General features: G+C 39.0%; 1 protein-coding gene and 1 long non-coding RNA gene across 23 annotated transcripts in view; one reads left to right on the top strand and one right to left on the bottom strand.

The window, feature by feature from the left end:
* The window catches only part of RBFOX3 (RNA binding fox-1 homolog 3), a 1,135,878-nt gene that overhangs the window by 1,045,297 nt on the left and 71,403 nt on the right, over positions 1–19,178 (top strand). The window lies entirely within an intron of this gene.
* LOC103099347 (uncharacterized) overlaps positions 1–19,178 on the bottom strand; it is a 174,612-nt gene that overhangs the window by 95,222 nt on the left and 60,212 nt on the right. The gene's annotated exons all lie outside the window — the stretch shown is intronic.

Genomic DNA, 19,178 nt, shown 5'->3' on the forward strand with positions numbered 1-19,178 from the left:
AGCAAAAGGAGCAGAACCAGGAGAACATTGTACACAGAGACTGATACACTGTGGTACAATCGAATGTAATGGACTTCTCCATTAGTGGCAGTGCAGTGATCCTGAACAACTTGGAGGGATCTATGAGAAAGAACACTATCCATATTCAGAGGAAAAACTGTGGGAGTAGAAACACAGAAGAAAAACAACTGCTTGATTACATGGGTCAAGGGGATATGGCTGGGGATGTAGTCTCTAAATGAACATCCTAATGCAAACACCAACACGGAAATAGGTTTTGATCAAGGACACATGTAATACCCAGTAAAATTGTGTGTCAGCTAGGGAAGGGTAGGAGGAGGGGAGGGAGGGAAATAATATGATTCTTGTAACCAAGGAATAATGTTCTAAATTGACTCAATAAATAAATTTTTAAACAACTAAATAAAATAAAAGGTCACGTGACTTTAGAGGGAGCAGTTTCAGTTGAGGGGATGTAAGAAACCTAACCAAAACAATGATGAAAAGCATTAAGCAGCAGAGAAAACAGAAACAGTGAGTTTAGGGTTAGGTTTCTTCCTAGAGTTTGGATGAAAAAAAGGAAAGACCTAGGGAAACAGATTTAATGGATATAAGGGTCTAGTAAAAAGTTTTATTTTTGCTTTTAAAATGAGGGAGATGTGGACATTATTTAAAACAGTAGAGAAGGTACCAGTAGAAAAGGAGAGTTGAAGATTGTAAAGAGAGAAAGGAGATGATTGAAGGAACAATAGGCTGGAGGTGAAAGAGAATAGGATTAAGTATACAATTAGAAGCATTGGCCATTCCCAAGAAAAGGGCTATCTCTTTATCAAAGCCTCAGAGAAAGAGGGAGGCAATAGAGGATAATGTCAAATGGTAAGAGGGAGATTTTTGGTGAATGAACCAGGAAGAGGGTAGCAAATCAGCTATTCTACAAATGACCTCAAATTTTTCTTTCTATAACCCTAACCTTGAGACTAGTCAAAACATAGTAGCAAGGATGGCATAAATTAAAAACTGGATTATATTTGCCAAAGATGGGTTTGGTACTGATGTGGTTAACTGCCCTCTGGTCTGAAATTTCTAAAATAATTTCTGCTCTTTGCCTGTCCTCTGGCTAACTGCTATTTGTGCATTCTCTGGTATGTTTTTTTTTCCCTTTGGGAATAAGGGGAAGATCTATCTATCTATGTGTCTGCTATTCATATTCATGTAGCACTAAATTTTAAGTGTATATTGTATAAATGTCTGTGTGAATATGTATGCATTCATGATCAGGAACAAAATATGTACTAGTTGTGCAAATGCCTTGTGCATGAGTGTGCATATGCTCACACAAGAATATTCATTCTTGTGGCTCTGTAACAACCTTGTATGTGTGTGCGTGCACACATGCGCATGTATGTGTGCACGATTTTTAAAGAAGAAAATGTTTTAAAATGGAGTTGTCAGCCGGGAGTTGACAGGCACAATCAGCAAAGTGCAGTGTCGGCAGGAACTGCCCGGCTCACTCAATTACTCCAGAGGAAATGGCCCCCGATTTCTGCTGAGGAGGCAGAGTGTGGCTGGAATAAAGCAAGTGGAGCAAACCAAAAAACTTCATTAATTAAAGAAACTCATTAATGAGGGACATTTAATCAACTAAAGATTATATCCATGTTCACAAATGAAATGAACTAGACATGGAAAGGGTCGAGGGAAAACCATCCCTCTCCTCCACCTTTCCATGACTTCCAGTTGAGTGAGGTGAGGGACTGAGACAGATGGAGTGAACCTTGAGCTTGACCAAGAAATAATTAGATCAGGGACTTAAACATAGAAGGAACCTTAAAAATAATCTCATCTAGCCCCCTTGTTTTATATTTAACACCTCCTCTGGGAACTATTTCAACCAACTTGTCACTCACTGGTTCTAATGTTGAATCTCCAAAGGGGCTACTACCTCTATCTCAGGGTTCAAGGCTACCCTTTTAGTCTCAACTTCCAAAACTATTGAATCATAAGCCCCCACTGGTGTATCTTTCTTTAATAGTCAGTCAATTGACACGGGTAGCTTAAAGCAAAGATAATGACTAAAATGTCATAAAACAGTAATTATACAATATTCCCACCCACACCATAAACTTGAAATATAATGTTCCACAAATACAGAGTGGGAAAAGAGGGCATAAACTTAAGAGGATGATACACCTCAATCTTATAATCAATACTCTCACTATCATGTAGTGCTGAAAAGAAGTAGAGAAAAAGGGGTGCTGATCATCTCAACTGAATCATTACCATAGGGGGATAATTGTTTTACACCTCCTTAATTTATTGTATATACTACTTATTAAATAGGCTGTTCTAAACCTTTTCATCCTTCCTTAGTCCTGCCTCTCCAGACACCCTTTCCCATCATGATCTCAGTTGAAACTTTGACTCATACTTCCTCACCAACACCAAAAAAAAAAAAAGCCATTCACTCAAAGCTTCTTCTTCTCTTAATATCACCCAAATATCTTCCACCAATATCTCTTCCTTCACCCTGGTCTCAAATAAAGAGACAGACCTCCTTACCAAGACAAACTCTTCTTTATGTACCCTTGATCTCAGGTCCTATCCTATCTTCTCCAACAAATTGTCCCCATTAACATCTCCATTCTTTAAACCTCGGTCTCTCCCTATTTGCTCCCTCCATCCTTGCTACCTTTTCAACATTCCCATGTATTTCTCATCATTAAAAAACTTTCACTTGATCCAGTCATCTATACCTCCCCTTCTCAGCTAAACTCCTCGAGAAAGCTTTTTACACTAGTTGCTTCAATTGCCCCTATTTCACTTGCTTCTACACTTTCTATAACCTGGTTTCTGATATCATTCAACTGAAACTTTCCAAGATCACCAAGTCTAATATGGCTTTTTCTCAATTCTTATCTTACTAGACCTCTCTCCAACATTTGACAGTATTGACCACCTTTTCCTCCTGGATATTATCTTCTTTCTAAGCTTTGATGACACTGCTCTCCTCCTACTGATCTGATGGCACCTTCTCAGTTGCATTTGCCAAATCTTCATCCAACCCTAACCCTCTTCTTATTTCCCTCTATACTGTCTCACTTAATGAACTCATAAGTGTTTTTAGATTCAATTATCTCTATGTACATGATTCAACATCTGTATATTCATCCCTAATCTCTCTCCTTAGTTTCAGTCTCATGTTACTAACTACCCTTTAGGCATCTTAAATCAGATGTCCTTAGACATCTCAAATGCTACATGTTCAAAAGAGAGCTCATTATCTTTCCCCAAAAAAACCCCTTCTCTTTCCATCTTTCTCATAACTATTGAGAATATCATCATCCTCCTTGTTTCTCAGACTCAAAACCTTGGCTTCAAGGATAGATGGATCAGTTGTTTCTGTTCTTTTTTCCATCATTGATGGAAAGGGATACAATTTTTCTTTCAAACCAAGAGAAAAGGTTTATGAGGTATACAGAATTGAGTAAGGTGTGTGACCAAGGCAGATTCTAGGAGTACTAGAAGTTACCCTATCCATCCCCTCCATCTTTAATAAAAATGAATTGATTATACTTTAAATATCTCCCTTTTTAAGTCATTAAATGCTCCTTGCAGTCTGGAAAGAAAAGTAGTCACTACACCAGGGAATCCATGATTTAGAGTGCCTGGATCATTCAAATAGCCCTTTATTTTCTTTCCTACAAAGGAGTGTAAAGTTTGGTTCTCTAGGTTTCTAAAGCCCCAGCAACAGATTTTACTCTCCTAATCTCAAACCCTATCCCATTTTCTCCTGGCCCTAAAGAAAGAAAGGAGGGAAAGAAATTGGATGTTCTTGCTATCCCCCTTAAGAATATGCAAGAAATACAGGCTAACTACTCTAAGCTCCATGGGAACCTTTAGAGCTCATTGCCACCTGCCATGAGGACAAGGTCAAGGAAGATGGTTTCTACCCATTCTAGAGGCCAGAGGCTCTGACTTCAACCCCAGAGCCTCTAAGAAGGATAATGCAATGATGCAATGGATAGACTGAAGAATTTGGTGTCAAAGCAGCCCTAGCACTGACTACTTGTATGGACTTGGGCAAATAACCACTCTGAGTCTCCATTTCCGACTCCGAAAAATGAAGGAATTGAACTAGAGGACTCTTTTTATTTTTAAATTTATTTAGATATTTTTTTCATGGTTATATGATTCATGATTTTTCCCACCCCTCTTCCCTCCCCACTCCAGGAACTGACAAGCAATTCCACTGTGTTATACATGTATCTTTCAAAACCTATTTCCATGTTAATTATATTTGCAATTAGAGTGATCTTTTAACATCAAAACTCCAATCATATCCCCAATGACCATGTGATTGATTATATGTTTTTCTTTTGCATTTCTATTCCCACAATTCTTTCTCTGGATGTGGATAGTGTTCTTTCTCATAAGTTCCTCTGGATTGTCCTGGGTCATTGCATTGCTGCTAGTAGAGAGGTCCATTACTTTCGATGGTACCACAGTGTATCAGTCTCTGTGTACAATGTTCTCATGGTTCTGCACCTTTCACTCTGCATCAATTCCTGGAGGTCGTTCCAGTTCACCTAGTAATCCTCTGAACTAAAGGACTCTTAAGGATCCTCTAGCTCTAATATAAGTCAGTAGCTTGGTGCCTTGAGTCACATAGCTGTAGTGACTAGAGGATCACAAATGTTAGAGCTGAAAATAACCTTGGAGTTCATCTATTATAACCCTTGCATTCTATAGTGAAGGAAACAGAAACCAGAGAGAAGGAATTTGCTCAAGTTCACATAGATTAGAACCCAGGTCCTCTGACTCAAAGCCAAAATTCTCACCAAAATGTCAAGGGATAAATTAAGTCTGTCTTACTAAGTGAGAGAGGATGAAACATTCCCATAGAATAGGCAAGTAATCATTCATCAAAACAAAATTTTAAGCACATACTATAATCAAAGTACTGTGTATCTCTGAAGGTCAGTCAGCTAGCATTGTTGAGCACCTACTATGTGCCAGATATGGTGACAAGGCTTCTGCTTTTTCCACTGAGAGTCAAGTAAAGCAAGCAAATATGCTCCTTATTTTTAATGTTAAATATTAAGATAACTCTTTAAGAACTCACATTCAAATCAGGTTCAAGTTGTTGAAGGAGTCTGTGGAAGAATATGAATGTCTTTAAAACAGATTCTTATTTGTCATGGATTATTTAGATGCAAACTTGTCTAAAGGCAAGGAAATGGACTGAATAGCCCCTCAAGAACCCTTCTAACCTTAGAGGAGTCTGTGAACTTTTAGTTCATACCTTCCAAGCTTGAGCAATGCTAAGAACCCAGAGAAAACCCCAGGAATCTAAGTCATTAACAGTTTTGAAGGACTTGGGACACTGCATTTCCTCATCCTAAAAGAAGAGTCCAGGAATAGGTCACATCTCTAGGGAAGAATATACATGAATTAGGTATATGGGAATAACTAGGTGACTTAGTGGATAGAGAGTGAGGCCCAGAAATAGGGGAACCTGGGTTCAAATTTGACCTCAGATACTTGCTAGCTGTGTGATCCTGGACAAGACTCTTAACTCCCATTGCCTAGGCCTTGCCACCCTTCTGCCTTGGAACCAATACACAGTATTGATTCTAAAATGGGAGGTAAGGGTCTTTTAAAAAAGCCATATAATGTCTATAGTGTCCCTTGAGTCTCCTGGGACATGATGCCAGTTTAAGACAAACTTGGCATTTCACCAGAATTATGGAACCCCTTACGTTTTCTTCCTAGACTACATGTATGGATAAAGCCATAGGTTTAAACTTCATGTTGATCCATTAGTTTTGCCTTTTCTCTCACACATCAATTAATAAACATTTATTAAAACCCAATGTAATTGCTTGTCAACTACAGGACAGGGGAGGGAAGAGGGGAGGAAGACAATATGAATCATGTAACTTTAGAAAATTTATGTGTAGATTTGTTACTGGAATAAAATAAAGAAAAATTTAAAAATAAAAAATAAACATTTATTAAGTATCTACTATGTCCAGGCATCATGCTATGGGATGTGAATACAAAAAGAGGAAAAAGACAACTCTTGTCCTCAAGAAATTTATATTCTAGTGGGAGAGATAACCTGCAAGCAAATATATAAAAAGCAAGCTATATACAGGTTAAATAGGAAATAATTGGCAGAAGGAAGGCCAATTATCTTAAGGAGTACTTAACAAGAAAGTATGGTTAGTTCTGTACTCAGCCATCCCTATACTGAGAAAATCACTCAAAGCATGGAAAAGTCAACTTCCTATTCAAAGGCCATTACATTCTGTGAAGCACCATCCCACTAGAGCCATAATTGAGCCATTCTCTCTGCCTGGGAATATCCTCCTGAATATCCTGAATAACCTTTCTCAGTTCTATCCATTCGTCAAGGCCCAGTTCAAATCCCACCTCACCCAGGAAGCCTTTCTTAAGCTCACAAGCCCTCACAGGTCTCTTAATTTTCTAAACTCCTAGAGCACTTATTGGCTATATCATTCATTTTGGCATGTAATTACATGCTTATTTCATGTGTACAGGCCTTGCTTCCCCAACTCAATTGTTCAGTTCTTGGAAGAACCACATTTTACATTTCCTTTGTATCTTTCTCAGATCTGGGAACATAGTGGGAAAATATTCAAGAAGTACTTGCTGAATGAATGAGCAGATGTTGCCCATATATAATATGTCCTTCCCAAAGCAAAATTTACTGTTATATGATCCTAGGTGTGGCTTAGCCTCCAGGACAGCTATTTTTGTGCTATGCACACCAGTCAAATGCAACCACATTAAGGGGTGTTACTGAACAAAATGGGAATATCATTCTACCCAGGACTCCCCAAAGGCACCTTTCTAGCCAAATTTTTCTTTAAAAAAAAAATCCTTGTCTTCTATCTTAGAATCAATACAAGTATTAATTTAATGGTAGAAGAATCGTAAGGAATAGGTGGTTAAGTTTAATGACTTGCCCACAGTCACACGACTGAGACATGAAAGTGTCTAAGACCAGATTTGAACCCAGATCCTCCTGGCTCTAGGTCTGGCTCTCTATCCACTGTGCTACCTAGCTTCACCCTCCCAGCCAACTTTTAAATACTCAGTTTAACAGTCACATGTATGATCCACAAACAGTAGACGATTTTAGAACACTTTATGTGTCGTGGTATAATATAATTCTATGTAATTATTGTGTAGTAGGCTATGTAACTTTAGTAGGCATTAATGATCTCAGTTGACCATCTAGGATAAAGTGCTAGACCTGGAGTCAGGAAGACCTCGGTTCAGTATCTGACTCTGACAATACTAGCTGTGTGACTCTTGGAAGGTTACTCTCTCTGCCTCGATTTTCTAATCTGTAAAAAGTAGAGGATTGGACTTGATGACCTCCAGTCCTTTCAGCTATGATCCAGTCCTAAATCTGCCATCTTAGACTTCCTGATTATTCTAGCTTTCATTTTTAACAAGGATAAAATTTATAATTTTATAATGTTTTAAATTTTACAAAGTACTTTCCCTACAACACTATGAGGTAGGCAATGTAATATCCCCATTTTACATAGAAGGAAGTTGAGATTAGGTCCCCATGATAATGTAATTGTTAGTAGAGCCAAAATTTTCAACTGAACTTCTTAAGTCCACTGTTCTTTCCACTAGGCAATATTGCCTCTCCATTTTTTTCAGGAGACATGATAAATGACATTTGTGTAGCACTTTAAAGTCTAAACACTTGAAATACATTATCACATTTAATAGTCATAACAACCCTTGTATAGAAGATTATATTAAATAGAGAAAACTGAGTTAGGAATCAGGAAGATTTGGATTCAAATCCTCCCAAAAACACTTCCTGTGTGACCTCAGTCTCCTCATCTGTAAGATGGGGACAATAATAGCACCTTATTCACAGGGTTGATGTGAAGATCAAATGGGATAACATATATATGTGTGTATATATATATATGCTGCTTTTCAAACCTTAAAGTGACATATAAATAGCCAACTATTGTTAGCTATTATCATATAATAAGTATCCATATTTTACATGTAATAGACTCCAAGTGCCTATAAGGAAAAGGAGAATCTAAGATCACTAAATGTGATAATAATGTATGTTAAGAGTTTTGCAAATCCTAAAGTTGCCCAAGTTCATAGAGGAAAGATTTGAATGTAAGATTCTCTTGCCTCTAGGTCCAGGACTCTTTACACTGTATCACCCTTTTTATGCATGATTCAATGTTGGTCAGTCATTTTCAGTCATGTCCAACTCTTTGGGACCCCATTTGGGATTTTCTTGGCAGCGGCATTGGCGTGGTTTGCCATTTCCTTCTCCAACTCATTTTACAGATGCCCAAAATTGCACAGCTAGTAAGTCTCTGAGATCAGATCTTCCACACTCTAGGCCTAGTACTCTATCTACTGTACATCATAGAATTTTAGAGTTGTATAGGACTTTGGAAACAGTGTCTGTGAGGGAGCACTCTATCCAATATATCGGGAGAAAAAAGAACAGTTAAGCCTAGAGAGACAATATCACTTGTCCAACTTCACACAGCAAAGACTAGAACCAAATGTCTTGTCTCTAAGTCCTACGTCCTTTATAGATTGGTTTTCCTAATTCTGTTTTGTTAATTTTCAAGTCGATTTTAAGAGGTGCTGTAGAGTGGAGGCCTAAGAATTCTATGGAGAGTGGGGGTGTCCAGCCCAGAATTTAAATACAATGGTTTTATTCCATAGTTGATACTACTTAGAACTTCTCCTGGCCTATAGCTTTAAACACTTCTTAAGACAATCTCTAACTGGGTTTTCAGGGTATGCTGTCCCTGCTGCAGGCTCTCATTCCATCCTCCTCCCAGATCCCTTCCTGCCCTGCCCTGGGACACTGTGCCTTAATATCCTGTTCCATTTGCTTTAAAGACTATGGGTCATTAATAATGCTAATAGCTTCTAATGAAAATGTGGGAAACAAATATCTCAAACCTCTTGGTAGTCTCTGGAGAGAGAGCCATTTTGGTTCTGGTTTTGGAAAAAGGGGCACAAAGGCTACTTACTCATTTTAATGGTAATTACATGTAATAACCCTGGGGGTGAGGGGTGTCCCTTGAGAAGAGGAGGCCCATTGAGTATATGTGCCGGCATTCTAGTTCCACAAAGACAAAAAGCTACAGTAGGAAGCATCCGCCAGTTCTGTAGTTGGGGTCTCCCAAGCTAAAACGACAGACTCCAAAAGCTTCAACTATTTTTTATAACCTACTAGGACAAGACTATTTTCCCCAAGTCCAGAACCAGATTTTATCAGATTTTCCCCCTTGTAAACTGGCCATCTCAGAGTAACTCCCTAAAAGATTATAAAAATAACTGTGTATGTGTATCTCTATTTCTCTCTCTCTTCCCCTCCCTCCCTCTTCTCTTTCTTTCTCTTTCTCTTTCTCTCTGCCTCTCTCCCCTTTGACCCATCTTTCTCTCCCCTCCCCTATTCTCTTTCTCTTTTTTGTCCACTATCTCTCTCCTCTCTCTACCCCGTGGGGTGGGCTAAAGGGAAAACAGGAATGTGCTTCCTCTCCCTCTTTATCTTTTTGCATGATACAAAAACTAAGGAGTCTAAGGTGTAACAGTCATCAAGGTTTCCTAACAATCTATGTGCATGTGCACAGGACAAAAAGAGAAAGGAAGAAATTGTGTCTTGGGTTGATGTGTCACACAAGTGCCACAAAGGAGCCTGCTGTTTCATCTGGTTAGACCTGTGCTGCCTTTCACAGATACCTACCCTCCCTCAGTCAGCCAAAGATCCTTTCTAATCATCATCAAAGTCCTAATCTGCCTTGACTCCCATCACTCTCACATTGTCTCTACATCCATCAATCAACAAGTATTAAGTGCCTATTGCATGTCAGGTCCTAGGTTAGGCACTAGTGATACAAATACATAAAATGACCCAATCTCCATTTCTCTACAAGACTAAAGCAGATGGTTCCTCACTCCCCAGAAGTATCAACTTCCTCCCAATGTCACAGGTGCTTGGAAACTCTAGGTAATAGCTATTTGCTTGCTCTCAGCAATCACTTCCTGCTTCCTAAGTTCCCATAGTTCCAATGACTGTGAACATAACAAAGGTAGATCACATAAACTACCCAGAATCTCAGAAATCTCAGAAAATCTGACCTCAGAAGTCATCTAGAACAGCCCTTACTTGAACATAAATTCCTTCTGTAACAGACTTGGCAAGTGAAGTCTCTGCTTGAATACCTCTGGTGATAGAGGAAATTTACTACCTCCAGAGGTAACCATTACACTTTCAAAATGCTGGAAAAATCTTCCTTCTGTGAAAACCATAATGTGCTTTCTTGTAACTTCTACCCATTGCCTCTAGTTTTACCCTCTGGGAATGGAGAGACCAAAGCAAATCCCCTCTGCCCCAAGACAAGTCTTCACTTTCTTGAAGATAGCTGTCATATCCTCATCCTCTCTGGACATGTTTCCTTGACTATAGGGACAAGTTCTTTCAGCTCCATATCTATGATTCCATAACTGTCCTAATACTTCTTCTCTTCAGGTATACATCCCCATCTTAAAGTCCCACCTCTTCTTCATATTATACCTTCACCATCTTGTCTTAACATTGTCCTTTGCATATGTTCTAGCTTATAATTGTCCTTCCTGGGAGGGGAAAAAACTGAATCTGATATTTCTTATATGGTTTGACCAGGGCAGAAGACTATATCTCTTCCCTCTTTCTAGCCAATAAAATTAAAGTAAAGAGTTTATTCACGATGGACTCAATTATATTCAACAAACATGATAGTACAAGTAAAGAAAAATTCAGATTGGGGTGAGACTGAGATTGAAGTGCTGGGTTAATCGATCCCAAGGATGAAACAATGACCAACAATGTAAATCACATGTTTGGGGGGGCGGTATTAAACAAACTGCAGTTTGGGCTCAGCACTCTAAAAATCGCTGGAGCCCTGAGTCTGGGGTTTGAAGGTCCTTTTATACACTGGAGTGACCAGGAACTTTTGTGGTAGGGGGAATGCACAGGAATTCCTGGGGTGGGGGGAGTGACCAGGAACTTGACAGAAACTTCGGGGGCAGGCAGAAAAATAGCATGGGCTAGATAGTTGAGATTAAGGGACTTTGACCAAAGTCACACAGCTAGGAAGTTCTGGAGGTTAGCTTTGAGCCTAGGTTCTCCCAATTCCAGACCTCTCTAGCTATTGTACTATCTAGCTGTCCCTCCAATGTTCTCTCCACTATACTGCATGTAGTATCTCTTCCATCATTGTTGCCACCAGCTCCTGCTCAGTGTCTGAGAAACTGAATTTCTCTACCTCTCCTGGCATAGGATAGACTTGAGAAGAAAAGCCCTCTTCCCTTAATTCAAAAGATATAAGAAAAATAAAATATAGTGTGACACCTATGTAAATGTAATGAAGATTTCATTTGTTTGCTTTGGGATCCTAACTTGTAAAGGCTGAATAAAGCAAAGTATAAAAAGGGAAGAAGATCCCAGAGTTGATCCAGGACACAGCTACAAGAATTGGTTCCCTTCCTTCATGGGGCTTGTTTATTCACAAATGAGGTTACTACCAGTTACCATAATGACAAAAAATTTTAAGCTAAGATATTCCAGGATCTTCAGTTGTTTGCTTTCAACCATGGAAATGCTTCTTGCTCCTTCTGACTAGTATTAGAAATTAGAAATTAAGATTCAAAGCAACTGGTGAACAGTTATAGTAACTTGGGGGGTATCTGGGGAAGCAGACCATTAGGGGAAGGTATAAGCCAATGGTTAGGGGAGTTTGAATGGGTGGTAACAAAGAAATAGAGCATTAGGGTGGGTAGAAACTCTACCTTTATTCTCCTCTAAAAAGAGGAAAACATTATTATTATGGTCTTCCCTTCTCCCCTAAACCAAATGTCCTTTCTTCCTAACTTTCCTATTACTATTTCAGTCACTCAGGCTCACAAACAAGGTGCCATCTTTGATTTCTCATTCTTGCTCACCATAGCTAATCCATTGGCAAATTCTGTTGATTCTACCTTTGTAACATCTACATATAACTTGTAACATATATAATCCCCTTCTCTCTTCTAACATTGCCACCACCTTAGTTCCAGGTCAACACCTAGATTATTACAATAGCCTTCTGATTGGCCTCCTTGCTTCAAGTCTCTCTCCATCCTAGCCCATCCTCCACTCAGCTGTCAAATTGATCTTCTTGCCATGTCACCTCCATTCAACAAATTCTGGTGGTTTTCTAATACCTTTAGTATCAAATATAAAATCCTCTGTTTGGTTTTTAAAGATCTTCATAACATAGCTACTTCCTGCCTTTCCAGTCTTCTTATACTTTGCTTCTTCCCAACCTCCCACATACTCTGTGATCTAGTGATTCTGGCCTCCTTCTTTCTTAGACAAGACATTCCATTTCCAAACTCCAGGTATTTTCACTGACTCATGCCTCAAATTCTCTTCCTCTCCTAGCCTTCTTGTCTTCATTCAAGTCCCAGCTAAAATCCCACCTTCTCCAAAAATCTTTTCCAATTCTCCTTTATACCAACGCCTCCTTTCTATCCATTATCTCAAATTTATCTTGTATATATCTTGCTTGTTTATATGTTGTCTCCCCCATTAGAATGTGAGATCATAGAAAGCAGAGACCATATTTTGACCTTTTTTGTATCCCCAACACTGAGCACAGTTCCTGGCATATGGAAGATGCTTAATAAATGTTTGTTGACTATTTTTTTCTTTAATAATACTTTTAAAAATCAATTACATGAAAAGGAATGATTGTTAACTTTGGGGGGGTTAAGTTTGAGCCAAGTTATTATCCTCTCTCCCTCCCTCCCTAAGACCACAAGCAAACTATTAATGTAATTACATTACATATTAATGCAATTACATTAATTTAAATTAAATGTAATATAATTTTAAAATTACAATTACATATGTAATAATGTAAAACATTTTTCTATATTGGTCATTTTTTGAAAGAGAACTCAAAAGAAAAATGAAGAAATAAAGAAATATTAATTGACCTCTGGAAAGACATGTCAATCCTCCAAGCAACATGAGTGCTGACCACAAGGCAAATCCTAGTTCAAAGAACAATTATATATGAATTGAATCATAGATTTGGAATTGGATATGGAAATTGAATCTCAAAGAGGTGACTTGAATTGCCCAAGGTCAAATGGGTGGTAGTACAGTAGGCAGCAGAGCCAGGATATAAATCTAGGACACTTTATCAGGCTAGGTGGTGAGTTTGCCCATATTCTGCGGCACCACAGATCACAAAAATGAGAGTCAAGGAAAATAAAGCTGAAAAGAAATGTTGGAGCTAGATTTTAGAGTTTCAAACATCAGGTTAATGAGTATAGACTTTATTCTATGGACACTGGGGAGCCATCAAAGACTTTTGAGCAATGGAGCAATATGCTTTGTTGTGCAACGATTAATCTGGAAGCATTGTATTGGATGGATTGGAAGGAAGGAGTCTCTAGTCCCCCCTCTCACTACCTAATACTCCACACAAAGGGGAAGAAGGCTAGACATTGGTTGCTGAAAGGGCTGAGAGAAGGAATAAGAAGTAAAGGATCACAGTAACTTGTGCTTTCTTCTTGTATACTTGATCAAGAATAAACCTGTTTTACCCTTCCTTTCTAACGACTACCTTACCTGATTGGTTTGAACGGCTTGCTGAAAACTTTCCTACTAATTTTCCCATGTGTGATAGAGTTGACAAGAGTGAAGGTCAAGTTGAAAGAAGAGGGATTTGGGGAAGCAAATTATTTATGATTTGTAAACTGTGAGCTTGGAAGTGAATTACAGCATAGTTGCATGAAAACCTTCCCTTTAGCCTTATGCTTTTCTGCTGAGATCTCTGTACACCTGCAGGAAGATTGGGCAGAATCATAACTAACAATTCTATCCCCCACCCCAGAAAATGCCCACATGATTGGGGAATTGCATAGAGACCCCAATTGGAATACCATCAAAGACAGAGACAAAGAGATTTTACTGATGAAGCCACTACCATAGGCAGAACTATGTTAGGTTGGGTTAAGGAAGAAATCACCATCTAGTAGTTTTACCTAATTATTCTTGCTAACTAGAGGGCTACGGTCATTTTTTTTTTACCTAGTTAGAACTCTGATGGAACATAAGAGAGTCAAAGTACCCAGGAATGTGGTTGTCCTCAACCAAAATAAGAAAATGTGAAGGAAGATAGGGTTTGGGTTGGAAAATAATGAGTTCTCTTTGGAAGATAGGATTATTAAGTTTGAAATACCTACAGAACATTGAAGTAGGTATCTAGCAGGCAGCTGACAATGCCAGTCTGGGGTCTGGGAGACTAAAAGGGTGTGGATGGTGGGGTGGGAAAGGAGTAAGGAGATAGATATGAGGAATTCAGTGCCACAAAAACCAAGAAAAGAAAGGATATCTAGAAAATGGGGTAGGTCGACAGCATCAAAAGTTGCAGAAAAGTGAGGAAGGATGAAGAACAAGAGGCAACCTTTGAATTTACCAATTGAGAGAGGATTCGCAACCTTGCAGAAAGCAGTTGTATCATTATGCTAAGTATGAGGTAAGGAAGTGGAAGGAGGAATTTGCTTATGAAAGGGAATAGAGATCTATTCTAGAACCATAGCTTTGAGATCATGACTAGAGCAGGTATGAGGTTTTTTAAAGATGGCAGAGAGCTGGGCATATTTGTAGGCAGCAAGTAAATAGTTAAGACATGATGATAGAAACCTCTCATCTAAGATTTACTACTTTCTTTTCTAAGCTATTTATTCTCCTAATTCTTTCCTTCAGAGTTTTTATGTCTTTTGTTATCACTTACTTCATTTCTTTTACTTATTTACATGGCCTTATGGAACATGTATTCTTTTCTTTTTAATTTCTACTTGCAGTTGTTATAGAGTTCATTGTGTCTTTTTTTTTAACCAAATTTATTTATTTAATTAATTAATTTAGAATATTTTTCCAAGGTTACATGATTCATATTCTTTCCTTCCCCTCCTCCCACTCCCTCCCATAACCAACACTCAATTCCACTGAGTGTTACATGTGTCATTGATCAAGATCTATTTCCATATTATTAATATTTGCACTAGGATGATTATTTAGAGTCTACTTCCCCAGTCATATCCCCATCGACTCATGTGTTCAAGCAGTTTCTTTTCTTCTCTGTTTCTATTTTCACAGTTCTTTCTCTGGATGTGGATAGCGTTAGTCCCTCAGAATTGCAGAATTGTCCTGGATCATTGCATTGCTGCTGGTAGAGAAGTCTATTTCGTTTGATTGGGCCATAGTGTATCCATCTCTGTGTACAATGTTCATTGCATCCTCTTTTAGAGGATTTTAGACCTATAATAGTTTTTCATACTAGACAGCATTTTCTTGACTATATTCCTCTCTTTAGTTCCTAAGTTGGGCTTTATGCCAGGCCCATGCTTTTCTACCTACTATAATTTTGGGGGGGAATGGTCAGACCTGCTGTGTCTCATTGTGGGACACCTGGGTTTCTGCCCTGACTTCTACCTCCTGGAGTTTGATATCCACCTAGGTCTTTATGGTTTAGTTTGCTCAGTCTTCAGGGCTCTCTGGTATCCCAGAAGAGAGAGTTACAGAACTCAGAGCTCCGAGCTTTGACCCAATCTTAGTGTTACTGTTAGATTTAAAATAGTTTTGAGCATTAAATAGTTGTAGATAAGAGAGTGAGAACCATAAAATGTGATAATTAAAATGTTTGGGAGCAAGGGAAATATATAACAATTATGACCGCTGAAATATGTTTCTACTGTGTCTTGGTTCTATATAAATATAAGATGGTCGCCAGGGAATATATTCCCAATTTATGAATATGCCCAAGCCAACTGGGTTTTATAGAGAAATTTAATTTAGAATACACTGATTAATCAATAGAAAAAGAGAGAAAGTAAGAAAGGAATAAGAATGAAGGTCCTCAAGCCAATAAGGCCTAGACCTCAGTCCTAAGAGATAAATCAGTCAGTTGGTTTTATCACTCACCCAAGATCTCTCTAGGTAAGGCTTCTCATGCCAACCTCAGGCTCCACCTTCAAGAGAGCCTCCTTTCAAGAAATGTTTCCAGAGAATCCTCCTCCTAACTGCTCCTGAGTTCTCCTTCCACAGCCTCCTTCAAGACCTCTCCAGGAGCTCTCCCTCCAGGACCTCTCTCCTCTCAGACCTCCTTCAGAGCAACAACCCCCCTCTCAGTCCTCGGACTATCTTTAAGCAAAAAATCTAAGTTCCCTCCCCTCAGTTCTCACATCTACCAATCACTGTAAATGTCTCCCCTGTGCCAATGGTGGCTCTAGCTTAACCCAGGACCGCCCAGAGGGTGTCTCCTTTGCACATGTCTGTTGAAGGTCATATTTTCAAATAATTAAATCTTGATCTTTGCTGCAGCCCTTCCTAAATCCTGTTACTCTGAGTAGGGTGGAGATTGTAGTTTCCAGGACCTGGTTCTGTCATTCCAAGTATCTCTATTGTATCAATTCTAAAATCAATCATGATTCAAAGAACTTCCTGTTCTATGCTTAAGCATAGGTCAAAGCCCTTTCCATTGTTTATCAAAAGGTTTCTGTCCTAAAGTAGTCTTAAGTAGGGAGGAGAAGGATCCTCCCATGCCAAGGAGTTTCATATTCCAATAGAGTTCTTACTATCAGTAGGAAATTTTTTCAAGTATGAAATTTCCCAATGGGGAAATTTCCAACATTCATAAGTCTAAGAAATTTTAAGGTTTACAATACAGCACCACACTGGTCATTGCTCTTTGTCAGTTTCCAAGGTTTCCAGAGTCTCCACCCTGGGATTTTCTCAGACAAGCTCTATTCTGGTGCTACCTCCAGAACCTCTTTGCAGACTGTATTTGTCTCTGACCTCTTTTTGGTAGTCTGACTACTCTAAGAAGACTATTCAGTACTGGTCCTGGCTTTTCTATGGACCTCTTCCTATTGTCTTCAGGATTCTGATTGACCCTGTATAGTTTTGAGGTGGAAGACATTTACTATAGTTTTTCCTTAAATTTCTTGTTTTTCTGGTTTAGTGTAAAATTCAGGGTTTTGCTGGAGTGGGTCAGGCTGCTGTTCAGGCAGCCCTCTTCACTGGAAGTCTAAAGAGAGCTTTAAGATTTTCAAAGTGCCTTCCATACATATTATTGTCCCCATTTTACAGAAGAGTAAACCAAACTCAAAGAGATGAAGGGAATTTTCTTAAGGTCACACAGCTACTATATAAGGGGGGGGGGGCAGGGATTTTTGTCAAACTTCTTTCTGCCTTCAGGATGCTTCTAGTGATCACAAATTTTAGGGTAGAAGAAGGGAAAGGACTCTAGATTTCAAGAAAGAAACAATCAATGTAGTTGCTATGGGGTAAGACCTCAGGCTGCTTTCTCCAATTGTGACTACATTAAAAAATAGTTCCTTCTACTCCTGAGTAGGTTAAATAAAAAGTTATTAGACAGAGCCCCTAGGCACCATTCCCAAGGGCTAAGGACTACCATGTTTCCTCCAGTCAGGCCAAGAAATGATTATTGGCTAGAAAAACTGGTGCCCAAGAGCATGAATATATGTGTTAAGTGTCAATAAACCAAGAGAATAGTTTTTCCTAATCACTACAACAACAAAAGTCAAATAATTCCCAAAATAAAATTGAATTCTGAGAAAACCAATCAAGATCCTGGATAAGAGATAATAAAATATACCTCCTAACTGACAGAAGGTTGGAGGATAATTGAGAAAGAGAATTCAGAGAACATTTGGGTCTCAGATGTTTTTGCATAATTTTCATTTTTTGCAAGGACAAAGTTCAGTATAGGGAGAAGTAAAAAGGGATGGGAGCAAGAAAAACTATGTCAAGACAGATAAGATCAATGAAGCTTTTTTTAAAGCTAAATCACTCCAGGGCCTTCAGAAATCTGCCCTCAGCCATGGAAATATTTCTTACTGCTTCTGACAAGTATTAGAAACTAGAAAAGCAAAAAGTCTCTCTACCTTTTAAAGGAGAATCCCCTATTCCCTTAACAGGAGGGGGCTGGAGATGAAGAGAGGTGAGAGGGGTAGGCATCTTCTAATCTCTCCTGAAGTTCCTAGCTGGCTGAGTACATGACTATATGCTGGGGGTTGGATCCCTCATATTGAGGAGTGAGCAGAGAGGAAGGAAAGGGAAAGAGAGGAGAGGCCTACTAGAATTGGGTGGCAGTGGAACAAGGGAACCTAATGGTCCCTGAATGAAATAATATTCAGTGTGACAGGCCATCTGACAGCCCTAATTAATAAAAGAAATTAAACCAGCTGTCAAGGGACAAAATGGATTAGATGGGGCAGGAGGAACAAATCACTCAGGTGAATACTTTTCCCCAAGTCTCCTAGCTCTCCTTCCCACCCACCCCCCCTCTTCCTAACCTCCCTATATATTTCATCTTTCATTTCCCTTCCCTTCCTGGATTCTGCTCACCCTCCTCTTTCTCATTCTCAGTATACCCCTAGCCCATGTCCTCACTCTACCTTCACTCTCTCTCTAATTCCCTCTGTTCCTCCTGGACATTGTGCTTACCTTGAAAAGGGAACAAGGTTTAGGTTTCCCTAACACATTAACTATAAAGAAGGGGGATCTTGGGTACTTTCAGTCTGGAGAAACCTGTGGTATGTAGACACACAGAATCTAAGATTTAGAAGGGACTGAAGTAGTGGCCTGTTCCAAATCTTACAGAAAAGGAATCCTCACTATAACATGGCTACAAACTATAACCCTGAGAAAACCAATCAAGATCCTGGATAAGAGATAATAAAATATATGTGGCTACAAAAAGTAGCCATCCAGCCTGTGCTTGAAGACCACTATCCTCTATCAAGGTAGCCATTGAACTTTAGTAAGTTTTCCCCAACACCAAGCCTAAATTTGCCTCTTTGTTAATTTCTACTCAGTGCTCCAAATTCTATCCTCTGGGGTCAAAAAGAACAAGTCTTATCCTTCCTTCACATACTTGAACCCAGTTGTCATGTCTCCCTCTGAGGGTTCCCTTTACCAGAAATACATATACCCATTTCTTTCAGCTGATTCTTATATGACATGGATTCATGGCCCTTCACCATCAGAGCAAAGTATCTTCTTGAAACTGTCCAGC

This window comes from Monodelphis domestica, chromosome 2 (genome assembly GCF_027887165.1).
Source record: "Monodelphis domestica isolate mMonDom1 chromosome 2, mMonDom1.pri, whole genome shotgun sequence".
Taxonomy (NCBI): Eukaryota; Metazoa; Chordata; class Mammalia; order Didelphimorphia; family Didelphidae; genus Monodelphis; species Monodelphis domestica.